Source organism: Oncorhynchus clarkii, chromosome 2 (assembly GCF_045791955.1).
Source record: "Oncorhynchus clarkii lewisi isolate Uvic-CL-2024 chromosome 2, UVic_Ocla_1.0, whole genome shotgun sequence".
NCBI classification, from domain to species: domain Eukaryota; kingdom Metazoa; phylum Chordata; class Actinopteri; order Salmoniformes; family Salmonidae; genus Oncorhynchus; species Oncorhynchus clarkii.
The window spans coordinates 68145482-68165619 of record NC_092148.1 but is presented as its reverse complement, the minus strand read 5'-3'; the positions used below and the strand labels follow the sequence as shown (position 1 = coordinate 68165619).

General features: G+C 43.1%; 1 pseudogene; it reads right to left on the bottom strand.

Annotated features, from left to right (window-relative positions):
• LOC139372668 (voltage-dependent calcium channel subunit alpha-2/delta-1-like) overlaps positions 1 to 20138 on the bottom strand; it is a 110704-nt pseudogene that overhangs the window by 45818 nt on the left and 44748 nt on the right.

The window sequence follows — 20138 nt, the reverse complement described above, 5'->3', positions numbered from 1 at the left end:
CAACCACTGTCGCCATTCGCCTAGGGCTAACCGGATGGCGAGCAGTTCGCGGTTACCCACATCATAGTTACGTTCCGACGGCGACAGGCGATGAGAAAAATACGCGCATGGGTGGACCTTGTCGTCAGAGAGGGAGCGCTGAGAAAGGATGGCTCCCACTCCCACCTCTGACGCGTCAACCTCGACAACGAACTGTCTAGAGACGTCAGGTGTAACAAGGATAGGAGCGGATGTAAAACGATTCTTGAGGAGATCAAAAGCTCCCTGGGCGGAAACGGACCACTTAAAGCACGTCTTGACAGAAGTAAGGGCTGTGAGAGGAGCTGCCACCTGACCGAAATTACGGATGAAACGACGATAGAAGTTCGCGAAGCCGAGAAAGCGCTGCAGCTCGACGCGTGACTTAGGGACGGGCCAATCAATGACAGCTTGGACCTTAGCGGGATCCATCTTAATGCCTTCAGCGGAAATAACTGAACCGAGAAATGTGACGGAGGAGGCATGAAAAGTGCACTTCTCAGCCTTCACAAAAAGACAATTCTCTAAAAGGCGCTGGAGGACACGTCGAACGTGCTGAACATGAATCTGGAGTGACGGTGAAAAAATCAGGATATCGTCAAGGTAAACGAAAACAAAGATGTTCAGCATGTCTCTCAGGACATCATTGACTAATGCCTGAAAGACAGCTGGAGCGTTAGCGAGGCCGAAAGGAAGAACCCGGTATTCAAAGTGCCCTAACGGAGTGTTAAACGCCGTCTTCCACTCGTCCCCCTCCCTGATGCGCACGAGATGGTAAGCGTTACGAAGGTCCAACTTAGTGAAAAACCTGGCTCCCTGCAGGATCTCGAAGGCTGAAGACATAAGAGGAAGCGGATAACGATTCTTCACTGTTATGTCATTCAGCCCTCGATAATCTATGCAGGGGCGCAGAGACCCGTCCTTCTTCTTGACAAAAAAAAACCCCGCTCCGGCGGGAGAGGAGGAGGGGACTATGGTACCGGCGTCAAGAGCTACAGACAAATAATCTTCGAGAGCCTTACGTTCGGGAGCCGACAGAGAGTATAGTCTACCCCGGGGGGGGGTGGTTCCCGGAAGGAGATCAATACTACAATCATACGACCGGTGTGGAGGAAGAGAGGTGGCCCTGGACCGACTGAACACCGTGCGCAGATCGTGATATTCCTCCGGCACCCCTGTCAAATCACCAGGCTCCTCCTGTGAAGAAGAGACAGAGGAAACAGGAGGGATAGCAGACATTAAACATTTCACATGACAAGAGACGTTCCAGGAGAGGATAGAATTACTAGACCAATTAATGGAAGGATTATGACAAACTAGCCAGGGATGGCCCAAAACAACAGGTGTAAAAGGTGAACGAAAAATCAAAAAAGAAATGGTTTCACTATGATTACCAGAAACAGTGAGGGTTAAAGGTAGCGTCTCACGCTGAATCCTGGGGAGAGGACTACCATCCAGGGCGAACAAGGCCGTGGGCTCCTTTAACTGTCTGAGAGGAATGTCATGTTCCCGAGCCCAGGTCTCGTCCATAAAACAGCCCTCCGCCCCAGAGTCTATTAAGGCACTGCAGGAAGCTGACGAACCGGTCCAGCGTAGATGGACCGACAAGGTAGTGCAGGATCTTGAAGGAGAGACAGGAGTAGTAGCGCTCACCAGTAGCCCTCCGCTTACTGATGAGCTCTGGCTTTTACTGGACATGAAGTGACAAAATGACCAGCAGAACCGCAATAGAGACAGAGGCGGTTGGTGATTCTCCGTTCCCTCTCCTTAGTCGAGATGCGGATACCTCCCAGCTGCATAGGCTCAGCTCCCGAGCCGGCAGAGGAAGATGGTAGTGATGCGGAGAGGGGGGCATCGGAGAGCGCGAGCTCCTTTCCACGAGCTCGGTGACGAAGATCAACCCGTCGCTCAATGCGAATAGCGAGTTCAATCAAGGAATCCACGCTGGAAGGAACCTCCCGGGAGAGAATCTCATCCTTTACCTCTGCGCGGAGACCCTCCAGAAGACGAGCGAGCAAGGCCGGCTCGTTCCAGCCACTGGAGGCAGCAAGAGTGCGAAACTCAATAGAGTAGTCAGTTATGGATCGATTGCCTTGACATAGGGAAGACAGGGCCCTGGAAGCCTCCTCCCCAAAAACAGATCGATCAAAAACCCGTATCATCTCCTCCTTAAAGTCCTGATACTGGTTAGTACACTCAGCCCTTGCCCCCCAGATTGCCGTGCCCCACTCACGAGCCCGTCCAATAAGGAGAGATATGACGTAGGCGACACGAGCAGTGCTCCTGGAGAAAGTGTAGGGCTGGAGAGAAAACACAATATCACACTGGGTGAGGAACGAGCGGCATTCAGTGGGCTCCCCAGAGTAACACGGCGGGTTATTGATTCTGGGCTCCGGAGATTCGAAAGCCCTGGAAGTGGCCGGTGGATCGAGGCGGAGATGGTGAACCTGTTCTGTGAGGTTGGAGACTTGGGTGGCCAGGGTCTCAACGGCATGTCGAGCAGCAGACAATTCCTGCTCGTGTCTGCCTAGCATCGCTCCCTGGATCCCGACGGCTGAGTGGAGAGGATCCGAAGTCGCTGGGTCCATTCTTGGTCGGATTCTTCTGTTATGATGCGTGAATGAGGACCCAAAAGCGAATCAACTTAAACAGAGCTTCTTTAATTACCAAACATAGGTAGGCTCAGATGGACCGGCAGATTCCGACAGGACAGGACAAGGTTACAGCAAACATGACGACAGTCTGGTTCAGGCATGAATGACACAAACAAACAAGAATCCGACAAGGACAGGAACAAAAACAGAGAGAGATATAGGGACCTAATCAGAGGGAAAAAGGGAACAGGTGGGAAACGGGGTGACGAGGTGGTTAGGAGGAGACAAGGCACAGCTGGTGGAAATTGGGGGAGAAAAGGTAACCTAACAACGACCAGCAGAGGGAGACAGGGTGAAGGGAAAGGACAGAGACAAGACAACATGACAGTACATGACAGTGAAGGCCAAATTATAGAGGAATAACTTTTTGAGGCTATTAAAACTTCTTCAGGATCGGTGGGTCCCCTGCGGGATGTTGAGCTAGCTTAGGCTAATGCGATTATCATGAGGTTGTAAGTAACAAGAACATTTCCCAGGACATAGACATATCTGATATTGTCAGAAAGCTTAACATCTTGTTACTCTAACTGCACTGTCCAATTTACAGTAGCTATTACAGTGAAAGAAAACCATGCTTTTGTTCGAGGAGAATGCACAGTTTTGAACATGAAAATGTATTAATAAACAAATTGGGCAGTCTTCATACAAAATGTTGAACAGAAATGCAATGGTTCACTGGATCAGTCTAAAACTTTGCACACATACTGCCGCCATCTATAGGCCAATATATATATATTGCACTGGAATAATACATTATGGCCTTTCTCTTGCATTTCAAAGGTGATGGTACCAAAAAAAATTGTTTTAAACTGACGTTTATTTCTTTGTTTTATATTTTACCAGATCTAATGTCTTATATTCTCCTACAAACTTCAAAGTGTTTCCTTTCAAATGGTACCAAGAATATGCATATCCTTGCTTCAGGGCCTGACCTACAGGCAGTTAGATTTGGGTATGTCATTTTAGACGAAAATTGAAAAAAAGGGGCGGATCCTTAAATCCTTTCAGTCTGGAAAAACCGCAGGGCTTGATGGCATACCGGTATATCAATCCTTTTTTGATATACTCAAAGCTCCATTGTTAGCTTGTTTTAACTACTCCTATAGAAATGGTAGTCTGTCAGGTACTAAGCGGAAAGGTCTGACTTCACTATTATTAAAACAAGATGGCAATAATAAAGGTCCAGTCTATCTTAAAAACTGGAGGCCTCTTACACTTCAATGTTGTGATGCAAAAATACTAGCGAAATGCATAGCACTAAAAAGGATTTACCAGGTATTGTTCATCCTGATCAGACAGTTTTTTTTTTACATGGCCGAACATCATAAAACATCTAAGAAGCTAGGCCTGGTATTTATAGCAGATTTTGAAAAGGCCTTTGATAAAGTAAGACTGGATTTTTTCAATTTTGGTCATTCTCTTATAAAATGAGTAAAAGTAATGTATAGCAACCCCAGGTGTATAATAGTAAATCACGGCTATTTCTCAGAGAGTTTTGAATTGTCAAGAGGAGTTAAACAGGGGTGCCTGCTGTCACCATATCTATTTGTTTTGGCCATCAAAATGCTAGCTATTAAAATCAGATCAAATAACAACAAAAAAAATAAATATAGATAAAATAAATAAATAAAAAAGGATTAGAAATCCAAGGATTTGTTACGCGGAGTGGAACAGGGGAACCCAAGAGCAGACTCAGACGAGGAGACTGGGATGAAGTAACCAAGTATTTATTGAAACACAGGGGAGAGATGGAGTGCAGGTCAGGGGAAGCATGGGAGGATGGCTGGAAACCAGGTGAGGAGGCTGAGGCTGGAGCAAGAGGGGTTGAGAGGGGAATCCAAGGGAGTAGTAGAGTGGGGAATCCAGGACAGAGTAGCAGGATGATGAGATGTGGGACTGGAGACAGAGACCAGAGTCAGAGCAGGCAGAATGAGCAGAGATTACGATCTGGCAGCGTGGAAGTGTCAGGGCTGAGTATTAGTAGAGGTCTTGATTATGGAACAGGTTGCAGCTGGTGGGGATCTACCCTGACTCCAGCACACCTGTCTCTGCACGCGCGCGCGCGCACACACACACACACACACACACACACACACACACACACACACACAGAGAGAGAGAGAGAGAGAGAGAGAGAGAGAGGGAAAGAGCACCGGGGGAGGCGGCAGGTCAAGGAGACACCGGAAGAGCAGTAGAGGGCGTTGCAGGAGTAGATGTGACAGGCTTAAAACAAAGGTGTCCATGTATGCCGGTGACACGTTTTATATTAAGTCCACAAGCTAGATCCCTGCAATGTCTCATTGAAGATCTAGATAACTTTTATGGACCTAATTATGATAAGTGCACAAAATTACGTATTGGATCTTTAATTACCCTGCAGTTTACCTATATAATGGGCTGAAGGTGAAGTAGACATACTTGGTATTCATATCACAAAAGATATACATGAGTTCTCCACAATGAAACTTGTAAAAATAGACAAGATCCTGCAACCATGGAGAGGTAAACACCTGTCTACTTATGGAATAATTGTCCTAATTAACTCCATAGTCATATCTCAGTTTACTCACTTACTTATGGCGCTGCCTACTCCTGATGATTCGTTTTTAAAATCATATGAGCAAAACATATTTAGCTTTATCTGGGCCGCTAAACCAGAGAAGATAAAACGTGCCTATCTATTTAATGAATATGAATTGGGTGAGTTGAGATGATCAAATATAAAAGCACTAAACCTCTCTCCAAAAGCTTCACTTATTGAAAAGTTTTACTTGAACCCTAAATGATTCTCAAGTAGATTACTAAGAAAAGTTCATCCACTGTTTAAAAATGGCCTTTTTGCCTTTGTGCAGATTGTCATGTCTCATTTTTGATTAATTGAAAATTAATGATTAATTAAACAAGTATTGCAGAGCTGGCTACAATTTCAATTTCACCCCCCTGAAAAGATAGAACAAATATTACAACCAATATTATGGCTGAAGTCAAATATGTTGGTTAATAAAATACCTGTATTTATGGGAAAGATGTTTGAAAAGGGTATTTTGTTTTTAAATTATATTGTAAATTAGAATGGTGGAGTTATGTCTTTCATGGAGTTATCAGAATTGTACGGGAAGGTCTGCTCAATCCAAGATTATAAGCAATTGATTATAGCAACACCTAAAAAATGGAGGAGGCTGGTGGCAGCGGGAGGAGGTATGGGAACTGGTATGTCTGCCCAATATAAAGAATCAAAACTGGCGGAGGAATAAAAATAGCATAAATAGGCAAGTATACCAGTTTCATTTGAGGACCAGGATGTTTGAAAGTATACCAGTTTCATTTGAGGACCAGGATGTTGACAGCTGTGCCATACAGATTGCAAAATAGTTGGGAAGAGATGTTTGATGTACCAATTCCATGGTACACATGGCTAACCATGTATATGTAACAAATAAAATTTGATTTGATTTGGTATAGGGTGTGTGAGGTGATATATAAAACGACGCAAGATTCAAGACATTGTGCTTTTCAGCTAAAATTATTATATAGAATTCTTGCCACCAACAAAATGTTGAATATTTGGGGCATACAATCATCGAAGCTCTGCAGATTTTGTTGTGAGGACACAGAATCAAAATACCATTTATTTTGGTATTGCCCTCAGGTCGCCTGTTTCTGGTCTCAGGTTCAGGAATGGCTGAAAATGCATAACATTGATCTACAATTGACCCTAGAAATAGTACTGTTGGGAGATCTGGAGAGATATACTCATACTCTTAGTAAAATAACTATCTTCAACTCGCAATCTATGGATTCTATTCTATTCGATTAGATAGATTGATATTGAATGTTAAACATCACAGCATAACTGAAAGATATATGGTGAGTAGAAATCTGAAGAGGGTGGCCAGCAGAGATAGATGGGATGGGCTGAGGGAAGCTGAGGGTTGGGATGTGGAACTGGAGACAAGTGGGAGTGGAGTTGTTGGCGGGGGATAGAATGGCAGTCAAAGTAAAACAATTAAAACATAACAAAAACAAAGTTTGAATGACAGTGATGGGCAATGGTGTTACAGCTAATGTCAGTTTGCCTGAGGCTGAAGCAGTGCAGGTGTTTGTACACATGCATATACAGTGGCAAGAAACAGTATCTGTTCATTTTGTTGTTTGTTGGTGCATGAGGGGGGAGGCACAGTAGCCTAGTGGTTAGAGTGTTGGGCTGGATCCAATCCCCGAACTGACGAGGTAAAAAATATGCCGTTTTGCCCCTAAACAAGGCAGTTAACTCACTGTTCCCCGGTAGGCCATCATTGTAAATAAGAATTTGTTCTTAACTGACTTGCCTAGTTAAATAAAGGTTAACTTAACAATGATATTATAGCCTCAATGTGTATGTGTGTGTGTGTGTGTATGTGTGTGTGTGTATGTTACCTGGGTAGTATCGGGCCAGTCCAGTAGCACTACCAAACACCTGCCAGAGCAGAGTAGGGTCATCCTCTCTGTTCTTCTTAAACACACCCTCCAGTGCCTCTGTCCAGTTCAACTCATTCAGCACGATGGTGGCTACACACACACACACACACACACACACACACACACACACACACACACACACACACACACACACACACACACACACACACACACACACAAAACAGGTTGATGTTGGATTAAGACTACTATTCACAATGCCACCAACAATAATGTGAAAAGTGTAATGTAGAAACATGACATGTTTTAGTCTTATCCAGAGTGACTTCCAGTTAGTACATTCATCTGAAGATAGCTAGCTGGGAAAACCACATATCACAGTCATAGTAAGTACATTCATCTGAAGATAGCTAGCTGGGAAAACCACATATCACAGTCATAGTAAGTACATTCATCTGAAGATAGCTAGCTGGGAAAACCACATATCACAGTCATAGTAAGTACATTCATCTGAAGATAGCTAGCTGGGAAAACCACATATCACAGTCATAGTAAGTACATTCATCTGAAGATAGCTAGCTGGGAAAACCACATATCACAGTCATAGTAAGTACATTCATCTGAAGATAGCTAGCTGGGAAAACCACATATCACAGTCATAGTAAGTACATTCATCTGAAGATAGCTAGCTGGGAAAACCACATATCACAGTCATAGTAAGTACATTCATCTGAAGATAGCTAGCTGGGAAAACCACATATCACAGTCATAGTAAGTACATTCATCTGAAGATAGCTAGCTGGGAAAACCACATATCACAGTCATAGTAAGTACATTCATCTGAAGATAGCTAGCTGGGAAAACCACATATCACAGTCATAGTAAGTACATTCCCCTCAATAAAGTAGCTAACAGCAAAGTCAGAGTTAGTAAGGGGGGAAAAGGGAAGAGGAAGTGGTGTGAGGGGGGGATGATGTGGGATTATTTAAGACACTCGGGTTTCAGATGTTTTTGGTAGATGGGCAGGGACTCTGCTGTCCTAGCTTCAGGGGGAAGCTGGTTCCACCATTGGGTGTGAGGACAGAGAAGAGCTTGGACTGGGCTGAGCGGGAGCTGCCCTCCTGTAGAGGTCAGAAAGAGACCAGAGGTGGCAGAACACAGTTGAACCTAGTCTGAGCTGTCATATTTAACAAAGCACATTCATAGGAGAGATGAAAGATCTGAAAACAGGAGGGGTGTGTGTGTGTGTGTCTTTTATGCATGTGCATGCAAGACAGAGCGATGAAGTTTAAGAGAACTAAGCTAAGCAGAGCACTGAACTGCGTCAACGATTCACAGATACACCAAAATGCACACACTCTTACACAAGGATTAGACACACACACAGGCACACATCTCTCTCTTCTCCATCCATCTTTCTTTCACACAAATGTAATGCCAACTCCTTGTCATGCCAAACATGACATTGGCATTACAATGAACGAACATAGGAGTTGGCTAATGCAAAAACATATCTTGACAAAACAGTTCCAGATGACAATGCCTCTACAGAGAGATAAAGCTGCAGACTGTTTCCTTAGACAGGAGATTCATTAACATGCAGACACATGCCCACTCTCCATCCCTGTTCCATCTCTCTCCCACTGGAGACAGGGGCAAATACACCCCCCCCCCTCCCAAAGCAATAACTGACCGTGTCCAAGGGCTAGCATTTAGACCTGACTAACTAATTCAACCATTCTTCACTTTATCCCAGGAGACACAAAGGAACGCCAGCGTGGATGTGTTTAACAATACTTGGTCTATACAAGGTCAAATGCTATTTCTAGGGGGTTATAGGGTTATGGTTAGAATTATGGTTAAGGTTAGGGTTAGGGTTATGTAAAATTGGATTTTGAATGGGACTGAATTGTGTGTCCCCACAAGGTTAGTTATACAAGACTGTGTGTGTGTGTGTGTATAAATAAAGCTATTAGAGAAGATATCCAAACACCACAAGGGAAGAGGCTAACCAGAGAACAACATATCAGTCACTATGTCATTATAATTATAATTATTAGGGAAGTACATGAGTAATCAAGTACTTGAGTACTTAATTAATGTCAAAAATCCATCTTTAACCAGAGATCCATATTTTTTTTAAATACTCCGTGGCAACAAAGCGCTAGGCACGGATATCAAGCTGTTTCGAGTTTGTGTATATATTACAGGGACGTTTTTGTTTGTTTTGGACTTCGGTGAGGGATTAATTCGATTAATTCTGACTATTTTGAGGAAGTGTATGCCGGCTACAGCACCTCAAAATAGACAAACAGTACTATTGCCGCTTTTTTCAAATTTTTCAAGTGAAGGTACTTTAAGGGAGTATGCGACTACTCGTTCAGTTCAGCTAGCCGAGTTCGAGTCCGAGTCCAGCCAAACTGAAGCCTGCTGACACCTTTAGAGTACCGAAATCTGTATTTTCAAATCGCAGAACATCAAAAATCTGTTTTAAACCATTTCACCTGCGTTTTGATTAGAAGTTCAGTGTATCTGTTTGCTTCAATAGAGTGATCAAGGGCGTGCAACTGTTGTGTTCCTTTACAGAAAATACATTCGTGCAACACATTCTTCAGAAAAAGCTTCATTTTCATCAGATGACAACAGAAGTGCTACTCTATTTGGCTGGCAGCCACATAAGTAAATGGGCTTACAATGAAAAAGCAAGGTATTTTTTTGCTAAAACGATGCATGGCCATCAAATTTATAATGTTTATAGTAGAAAGAATGTAGCCAGCTACATTTCCTAATTGAATGTTTAGCTTAAAGTTAATCTAGCATTTAAAAAAATAATTACTTGTGTCATGCACAAAGTAGATGTCCTAACCTGATTTCCTAAAACTATAGTTTGTTAACAAGAAATTAGTGTAGTGGTTGAAAAACGAGATTTAAAGTTTCACCAACTTAAGTGTATGTAAACTTCCAACTTCAACTGTATATGGGGCAATTTAGAAATTCCAACTTGTTATCTGTAATAGTTATGATAAATTAGGCATTGTTGCGTGCTGTTAGCATATAGATAAATGCACATATTCTTTTCCAGTGCAGGACTTGTGTAGTAAAAGGTAATTTTAATTTAATTTGAGTACTCAAAAAATTATAATAAGAGTACTCGAAACAGAGGAAAAAATGTCAAAAGCCCATCCCTAATAGTCATTCACATTCTAGGCAACTGGTTTCTAAACTTCACCCCAATTACATCCCTTCTTTCTGTTAATCTCTCTCTCCCTCCTTCTCTCTGTCCTTCCTCGCTCTCCTGTAGCCCGAGGATCCACTTATCACCTGTTTGATGGATAGCCTTCTCTCTCTCTTGTGTGTGTGTAACACAGTTTTAGGTTCTGATTCAAACTGAGGAGGATATGAGAGGTAGGTGGACTGACACAGGTGTGTGTGTCTGTGGAGAAGAGTGATGGATGTGTATTTTCTTGTGTGTGTGTGTGTGTGTGTGTGTGTGTGTGTGTGTGTGTGTGTGTGTGTGTGTGTGTGTGTGTGTGTGTGTGTGTGTGTGTGTGTGATGGATGCTCTATGTTGTGGGAGGGAACAGGCATTATGAAAGTAATGACACAGACACAGACAGCTGAGAGACCAGACCGCTGTCACATCACACTCACTATGATGGATGGACACACACACACACACACACACACACACACACCTCCATCCATCCATCTCTCCATTTCACTCCTTCTCTCTCCTCACCACCCTCTCACACTCTCTCGTTGAGTGTGTGCACGTCTGTGTGAGTGTGAGTGTGAGTGTGGGTGTGAGTGTGAGTGTGAGTGTGATAGATAGATAGATAGATAGATAGATAGATAGATAGATGTGTGAGTGAGTGAGTGAGTGTGACAGATATGTATCCTGTATTGGGTGTGTGAGTGTGATAAATATGTATCCTGTATTGGGTGTGTGAGTGAGTGTGAGTGTGATATATAGATATGTATCCTGTATTGGGTGTGTGAGTGAGTGTGAGTGCGATAACTAGATATGTATCCTGTATTGCGTGTGTGAGATAGATATGTATCCTGTATTGGGTGTGTGAGTGAGATAACGATAGATAGATAAATAATATAGATAGATAGATAGATAGATAGATAGATAGATAGATAGATAGATAGATAGATCTAGATCATATATTGATAGATATATCTAGATCATGTATTGGGTGAGTGTGAAAGATATGTATCCTGTATTAGGTGTGTGTAATAGATATGTATCATGTATTGGGTGTGTGAGTGAGTGTGACAGATATGTATCATGTATTGGGTGTGTGAGTGAGTGTGATAGATATGTATCATGTATTGTGTGTGTGTGATATATATGTATCATGTATTGGGTGTGTGTGATATATATGAATCATGTATTGGGTGTGTGTGATATATATGTATCATGTATTGGGTGTGTGTGATATATATGTATCATGTATTGGGTGTGTGTGTGTGATATATATGTATCATGTATTGGGTGTGTGTGATAGATAGATATGTATCATGTATTGGGTGTGACGTGTCTTATCTGTGTGTAAAGAAAACACACCTCATTTGTATATACAGCTACCTCTAGAGGGAGAAAGATAATAAAGCTAGAGCTGTGTGTGTGTGTGTGTGTGTGTGTGTGTGTGTGTGTGTGTGTGTAGGGGCATCATTATAAAAACATTACATTCATATCTTGCATTGTGGGGATGTGATCTGAATGAACGTGGCTACAGTGGCTGTCTCCCTCTGTGTGATATACAACCATAGCCTTTGGCTCTTTAAGTTCATAGTTCAGCCACACCTCAGATTATTCCATTGGTTAGTGCATGCCTAACAAAGCCAATATCAAGTATAACAAGCTCATAGCAAGTATTACAACATGTCAAATGTTCAGTTCAAATATGATCAAGAGGCTGAGCCTCAAGATGGTTCTGTAAGTACAGTGTTATTGGTGACAAGATATGATCAAGAGGCTGAGCCTCAAGATGTTTCTGTATTAGATTTCTTGTTTAACATTTTCTAAGGCAGCAATGGGAGCTCTGATTATGGCTCCTGCCCATTAGTGAATTCATATGCTTGATGCTATCTCCCTCCTTCCCTCTCTCCCTCCTTCCCTCTCTCCCTCCTTCCCTCGCTCACTCCTTCCCTCTCCCTCCTTCCCTCTCTCACTCCTTCCCTCTCTCCCTCCTTCCCTCTCTCCCTCCTTCCCTCTCTCTCTCTCATTTGTGAGGAAGATGAGGTGTGGTTTTCCAGCTCTGTTAGTCATGTCTGTTCTAATATTCCCAACATTCTGTTTCTACGTCTCCCATCAGGGACAATGAATACACACAGACACACATTCATCCATCGCTTCCACCAGGAAGGCTGATTTCCTAAACCTGCTGCTCCCTCTTGACTGGAAAATCCAATTTTCCCCCCAGAGCGAGGCCAGCCCTGGCCTATTCCTGGAACCACATTGACTCTGGGTCAAATTGAACAGTTGGAACCTCTCTCACGTATGCATCTGCTCTCTGGTTCTCTCACTTTCTCTCTCTCTCTCTCAGCAGAACAATACTATACAGAAGAGAACACCTTGGGTTTTCCAATGTTTTTGTTGTAGGAAATATTCACATGTAAACGACAGCATACAGATGCAAACAAACATCAACGACATGGGAAACAACATCCACACACCATTTTGTTTCTCTCCATTGCCCATGCACTTCCAACACTTAGATAATAAAGCATTTGACCTTTCCAGTTTTTTATTAATAATAATATTAATAATCCAGTTTAAGTATACGATGATTGATGAGAACAGTAGATTCCAACCCATCGGGTATATTACTGCACCATCATGTGCCATGTCGTGAAAAATGCAGACAGGCAGATGAAAAGTACATTTACATTGTAATACTTCTGACAGCCAACATTCTAACTCCGCCCATAACTTTTGGACTTTATAGCATTCCCAGAACGCATGGATTATTGGGTTTTCTGATTTCTATGGGGATTTTTAATAGAGATATTGGTCAGGTCGGCTATGTGTACCTACTAAACAACCAATCATATTCCAAGGACATTAAACAAAGCTCTCTCTCTCTTCCTTCCTCGCTCATCTCTTTCTTTGCTTCTCTCCCGCTCCAGGTGAGACCCAAACCCATACTATTATCCAGAAGTACACTGACAGATACTGTACTCATTACGCTCCACCATCAGTTTGGTCCACCATCATCAATCACAAGCCTTCCCCAAAGAGAGCGGGAGTAACCATGGGAACCATCCCTGACCCTAGCCAGCAAAGAGTCTGGAAAAGGAGAAGATACACACACATGCTAGCACCCTAGCTCACATGGACACCTAATTTCCCACATGCACCTTCTCCCTCTCTGTGAGGTCAGTAGTGGCTAACCTTGGTTCCAGACGCTATCCCAGCAGGCTGAGGGGCATGCTGAAGGAGTGACTCCATCCTACTGCTCTTAGTGTGAGGGCTGACGCAACACACTACACGCCAATGACCCAGCGCACGCACATGTATGCAAGTCTAATCATACACATATGAACACACACAGAAAGCAGCAGCAGCCCCCATCAATATTAGACATAGCAGCGGGAGCTAATATCAGAAGAGCTTCTAGACAGCAGCTAAATACCAGTAAAAATACAACTCTACCAACCAACCTAAAAGAGCCCCACAGTGGAGGTATCATAATACCCATAAAACCTAGCGGTCACACAAGGAAAAAGTCACCTTGTCCTAGAGAGATTTACACTGTTATCGAAATATCACACCAGGGTAAGCCTACACAAAACACAGCCCTTATTTTAAGTGTTTCTAAAATCCCCTTTGGGAAGAATGAATGGTGAAAAAATGATTGGGTATTGGGTATTATGACTCATACTGTGGTACTCTATCACACCAACCAAATAGCAAACTAACTGTACCACATACTGTATCCTACCCCGTATAGAGTATACAGTCTCTTAAATATTATGGCTGACTGCAGACAACATGGAGAAGACATGATGTCATGTGTGGATGTTGTCTCCATAGGGAGAATATTGTGTCTGAACAATACAGATGATCAATAGAACACTTTCCAGAGACCCATGGTCCTGTATGGCTCAGTTGGTAGAGCATTGTGCTTGCATCGCCATGATGTGGGTTGAATTCCAGGGACCACCCATATGTAAACATGTATGCACCCATGACTGTAAGTTGCTTTGGATAAAAGACACATAAAGAACAAACATAATAATGCTGCTCTGCTGTTATTAAAGGTGCCATTTCTCTAGGGATTTGTATGTGTCGTTCTGCTGTTATTAAAGGTGCCATTTCACTAGGGATTTGTATGTGTCGTTCTGCTGTTATTAAAGGTGCCATCTCACTAGGGATTTGTATGTGTCGTTCTGCTGTTATTAAAGGTGCCATTTCACTAGGGATTTGTATGTGTCGTTCTGCTGTTATTAAAGGTGCAATTTCTCTAGGAATTTGTATGTGTCGTTCTGCTGTTATTAAAGGTGCCATTTCACTAGGGATTTGTATGTGTCGTTCTGCTGTTATTAAAGGTGCCATCTCACTAGGGATTTGTATGTGTCGTTCTGCTGTTATTAAAGGTGCCATCTCACTAGGGATTTGTATGTGTCGTTCTGCTGTTATTAAAGGTGCCATCTCACTAGGGATTTGTATGTGTCGTTCTGCTGTTATTAAAGGTGCCATTTCACTAGGGATTTGTATGTGTCGTTCTGCTGTTATTAAAGGTGCAATTTCTCTAGGAATTTGTATGTGTCGTTCTGCTGTTATTAAAGGTGCCATTTCACTAGGGATTTGTATGTGTCGTTCTGCTGTTATTAAAGGTGCCATTTCACTAGGGATTTGTATGTGTCGTTCTGCTGTTATTAAAGGTGCCATTTCACTAGGGATTCGTATGTGTCGTTCTGCTATTATTAAAGGTGCCCTTTCTCTAGGGATTCGTATGTGTCGTTCTGCTGTTATTAAAGGTGCCATTTCTCTAGGGATTCGTATGTGTCGTTCTGCTGTTATTAAAGGTGCCATTTCTCTAGGGATTTGTAAGTGTCGTTCTGCTGTTATTAAAGGTGCCATTTCTCTAGGGATTCGTATGTGTCGTTCTGCTGTTATTAAAGGTGCCATTTCACTAGGGATTTGTATGTGTCGTTCTGCTGTTATTAAAGGTGCAATTTCTCTAGGGATTTGTATGTGTCGTTCTGCTGTTATTAAAGGTGCCATTTCTCTGTGCAATTTCTCTAGGGGTTCGTATGTGTCGTTCTGCTGTTATTAAAGGTGCAATTTATCTAGGGATTTGTATGTGTCGTTCTGCTGTTATTAAAGGTACCATTTCTCTAGGGATTCGTATGTGTCGTTCTGCTGTTATTAAAGGTGCAATTTCTCTAGGGGTTCGTATGTGTCGTTCTGCTGTTATTAAAGGTACCATTTCTCTAGGGATTTGTATGTGTCGTATCCATGGTTACACTGTGTGTGTGTGTGTACGTGTATGTGCACTCACAGCCATCGTAGATGTCAGTAGGGATGTGTACAGCAGTGTGGTTGTGAGAGGTGAGGCGTTTAAACAACATATCTTCCTTAAAGGCTGGCCTGATCCGGTTCTTCCGACCCTCTGTCTCATTCACCTCCAACTAGAGGAGAGGAGAAAGGGAGTGGGTCAGACAGTGTCAGACAGGGATTTAGAACAGAGTAACACCTATGTCCACTGTTAGACTGTCTGGATCTGGATGTAACAGGGAGCCTAATAGAGTAGAGTTACATGTCCATTTGTATCAGGAAACTGTGCTGAACAGCTGTCCATCATTAGACACTTGTCTAGTGGTTCTATACCTCACTGGTTCAGAGGAAGGAATGGTGTGGAGGAAGCTGGGTTAAACCGGCCTCAGCTTCAAGGCTGAAACTGCCTGTAACAACCTCTGTGGATTAACATGACACATTTCTTCCACATACAGCCTACTATTAAAGGAGAGAAGACAAAGCTTGATGGATATTTCCAATAGTGTGTTTACCAATTCACATCAATGGGAGAGAGAGAGAGGGACAGAGAGACGAGGGAGAACGAGAGAGGGAGAGAGACAGCGAAGAGGGAGCGAGCGAAGAGAGAGAGCAGAGAGAGAGAGCGAATAGAGAGAGGAGAGAGAGAAGAGAAAGAGAGCGAAGAGAGAGAGAGCGAGAGAGCGAAGAGAAAGAGAGCGAAGAGAGAGTGAAGAGAGAGTGAAGAGAGAGAGAAGAGCGAGAGAGAGCGAAGAGAGAGAGAGCGAAGAGAGAGTGAGTGAGAGAGAGCAGAGAGAGAATAAGAGAGAGCGAGAGAGAGAGAGAGAGAGAGAGAGAGAGAGAGAGAGCGAGGGAGAGAGCGAAGAGAAAGAGAGGAGAGATAGAGATAGAGCAAAGAGAGAGAGAGTGAAGAGAAAGAGAGTGAAGAGAGAGAGAGCGCGAACAGAGAGAGAGAGAGCGAACAGAGAGAGAGAATGGGGGAAGGGGAATAGGAAGAGTCTCATAATAAAGCAACAGTAGCAGCTCATACATCTCAACTGTCAATTAGTAGAAGCACACCAGGGACCTCTTCACCTGAGAGAAAGGAAGAGAAGGGGGATATGAAGACAGGGAGGGGGGTGTGAGGGATGAAGATAGAAAAGGATTGAGGAGGTTGGGAAAAGAAGGAGAGCAAAGAGGTTTAACGGGGAAGGGAAAAGAAGGAGAGTGAGAAAGAGAATGAGAAAGAGAGAGAAAGAGAAAGAGAAGGGGGAGCTGTCCTAGACTAAACCACCAGTCTGTATCGGAGTAAGATTGTGGGTTGATTATAGATGCAGCTCTGTGTGAGAATCATGTGTTTGTTTGAGAAGGAAGAAAAATACTCACATTGTCCTTTGCATTGTAGTAAACAATGTCACCATCCTGAAACAAATAATACAAATATCTTAGTGAGCATTTGTGTGTGTGTGTGTGTGTGTACTGTATGTGTGTGTATGTATGTGTGTGTACATACTGTACGTGTGCAAGTGTGTTTGTTGGACAGCGAGAGAGAGAGAGAGAGAGAGACAGAGAGAGACAGAGAGAGAGAGAGAGAGAGAGAGAGAGAGAGAGAGACATGAGAGAGAGAGAGAGAGAGAGAGAGAGAGAGAGAGAGAGAGAGAGAGAGAGAGAGAGAGAGAGAGAGAAAGAGAGGGGTACTCGTTAGGTCGAGGCCATCTGTGGACATTTAATGGCCTATAATATGGAATGAATAATAACAGTTCATTTTATAACAACAACAATAAACCATATTGGTCTTGTTCTATTATACAGGATGCATGGCCGCCAACTCAAGCATGCCAGTGTGTGTGTGTGTGTGTGTGTGTGTGTGTGTGTGAGTGAGTGAGTGAGTGTGTGTGTCTGTCTTTGTATGTGTGTGTGTGTCTGTGTGTCTGTCTTTGTATGTGTGTGTGTGTGTGTCTGTCTTTGTATGTGTGTGTGTGTGTGTGTGTCTGTCTGTCTTTGTATATGTGTGTCTGTGTGTCTGTCTTTGTATGTGTGTGTGTCTGTGTGTCTGTCTTTGTATGTGTATGTGTGTGTGTTTCTGTGTGTGCAGTGTTTACCCTATATTGATTTAGCTAACCACGCTACCTCTGCCACCACTGCTGAAAAAAAATCCTAGGGGAAACACTAGTGTGTTTGTTGAAGCCATATCTTCCCTCCACTCTAGCCCATAAAGAGAGCAGTGAGAGAACACCATCTACAGTACGGTCATCAGAGGTTGCCGTCTCTCAGCCAATGAGTAGTGAGTGTTCCAGTACTAAACAGCTGACACACATCAGCCACATTCTTACTACACATTCGGGATGGGAGGGGTGACTTACAGCTACAGTATATCATGTACATGCAATGTTGGTTATAATTAGACTCCGAGTTTTACCGCATACTCATCCTTCCACTGGTGTTCCATCTGGAAATTCTCAGCAAATGTGGCCAGAGTCTAGAAGAGACAAAGATAACACATAAAAAATGTATATTTTACATATACAGTGAGGGAAAAAAGTATTTGATCCCCTGCTGATTTTGTACATTTGCCCATTGACAAAGAAATGATCAGTCTATAATTTTAATGGTAGGTTTATTTGAACAGTAAGAGACAGAATAACAACAAGTAAATCCTGAAAAACAAATGTCAAAAATGTTATAATTTGATTTGCATTTTAATGATGGAAATACGTTTTTGACTCCCTCTCAATCAGAAAGATTTCTGGCTCCAAGGTGTCTTTTATACAGGTAACGAGCTGAGATTAGGAGCACACTCTTAAAGGGAGTGCTCCTAATCTCAGTTTGTTACCTGTATAAAAGACACCTGCCCACAGAAGCAATCAATCAATCAGATTCCAAACTCTCCACCGTGGCCAAGACCAAAGAGCTCTCCAATGATGTCAGGGACAAGATTGTAGACCTACACAAGGCTGGAATGGGCTACAAGACCATCGCCAAGCAGATTGGTGAGAAGGTGACAACAGTTGGTGCGATTATTCGCAAATGGATGAAACACAAAAGAACTGTCAATCTCCCTTGGCCTGGGGATCCATGCAAGATCTCACCTCGTGGAGTTGCAATGATCATGAGAATGGTGAGGAATCAGCCCAGAACTACACGGGAGGATCTTGTCAATGATCTCAAGGCAGCTGGGACCATAGTCACCAAGAAAACAATTGGTAACACACTACGCCGTGAAGGACTGAAATCCTGCAGCGCCCGCAAGGTCCCCCTGCTCAAGAAAGCACATATATATGCCCGTCTGACGTTTGCCAATGAACATCTGAAAGATTCAGAGGACAACTGGGTGAAAGTGTTGTGGTCAGATGAGACCAAAATGGAGCTCTTTGGTATCAATTCAACTCGCCGTGTTTGGAGGAGGAGGAATGCTGCCTATAACCCCAAGAACACCATCCCCACCGTCAAACATGGAGGAGGAAACATTATGCTTTGGGGGTGTTTTTCTGCTAAGGGGACAGGACAACTTCACCGCATCAAAGGGACGATGGACGGGGCGATGTACCCTCAGCCAGGGCATTGAAAATGGGTCGTGATGGGTATTCCAGCATGACAATGACCCAAAACACACGGCCAAGGGAACAAAGGAGTGGCTCAAGAAGCACATTAAGGTCCTGGAGTGGCCTAGCCAGTCTCCAGACCTTAATCCTGTAGAAAATCTGTGGAGGGAGCTGAAGGTTCAAGTTGCCAAACGTCAGCCTCGAAACCTTAATGACTTGGAGAAGATCTGCAAAGGGGAGTGGGTTCAAAATCCCTCCTGAGATGTGTGCAAACCTAGTGGCCAACTACAAGAAACGTCTGACCTCTGTGATTGCCAACAAGGGTTTTGCCACCAAGTACTAAGTCATGTTTTGCAGAAGGGTCAAATACTTATTTCCCTCATTAAAATGCAAATCAATTTATAACATTTTTGACATGCGTTTTTCTGGATTTTTTTGTTGTTATTCTGTCTCTCACTGCTCAAATAAACCTACCATTAAAATTATAGACTGATCATTTCTTTGCCAGTGGGCAAACATAGAAAATCAGCAGGGGATCAAATACTTTTTTCCCTCACTGTATAGGTAACACAACATTTTGAGTCCGCCTGTAGATACAGTGTTACCCATATTTTTGACATATTCAGATGAAAAAATTGCATATTTCAATATGGAAACATCACTAAAGAGATTCTCCAGTACTTTGGTATACTTTTTAGCCAGTAGTTCTGAAAGCAGCGCTCACGAGCCAAAAGTGGTCCCAGAAAATGGAATACTACATATGTGCAGATATGTGCACCACGTCATTGATTTCTCTCTCGTTCTGATGTGTGTGCATCTTGCAAGCTGTCACTCAAACGGCTAGAACTCAAATTGCTAGAGGGCTGGCCCAATTGGAGGGAAATTTAGGGAAAATGGCACAAAAACGGTCCCTTGGGATTTTATGGCTAATTGTGTAGGTAAAACAGTAATTCTGCTCATACATTTGGCATGTATGAACTACACATTGACACATCCAGCCCAAAGCAGGAGGTTTCAAAAA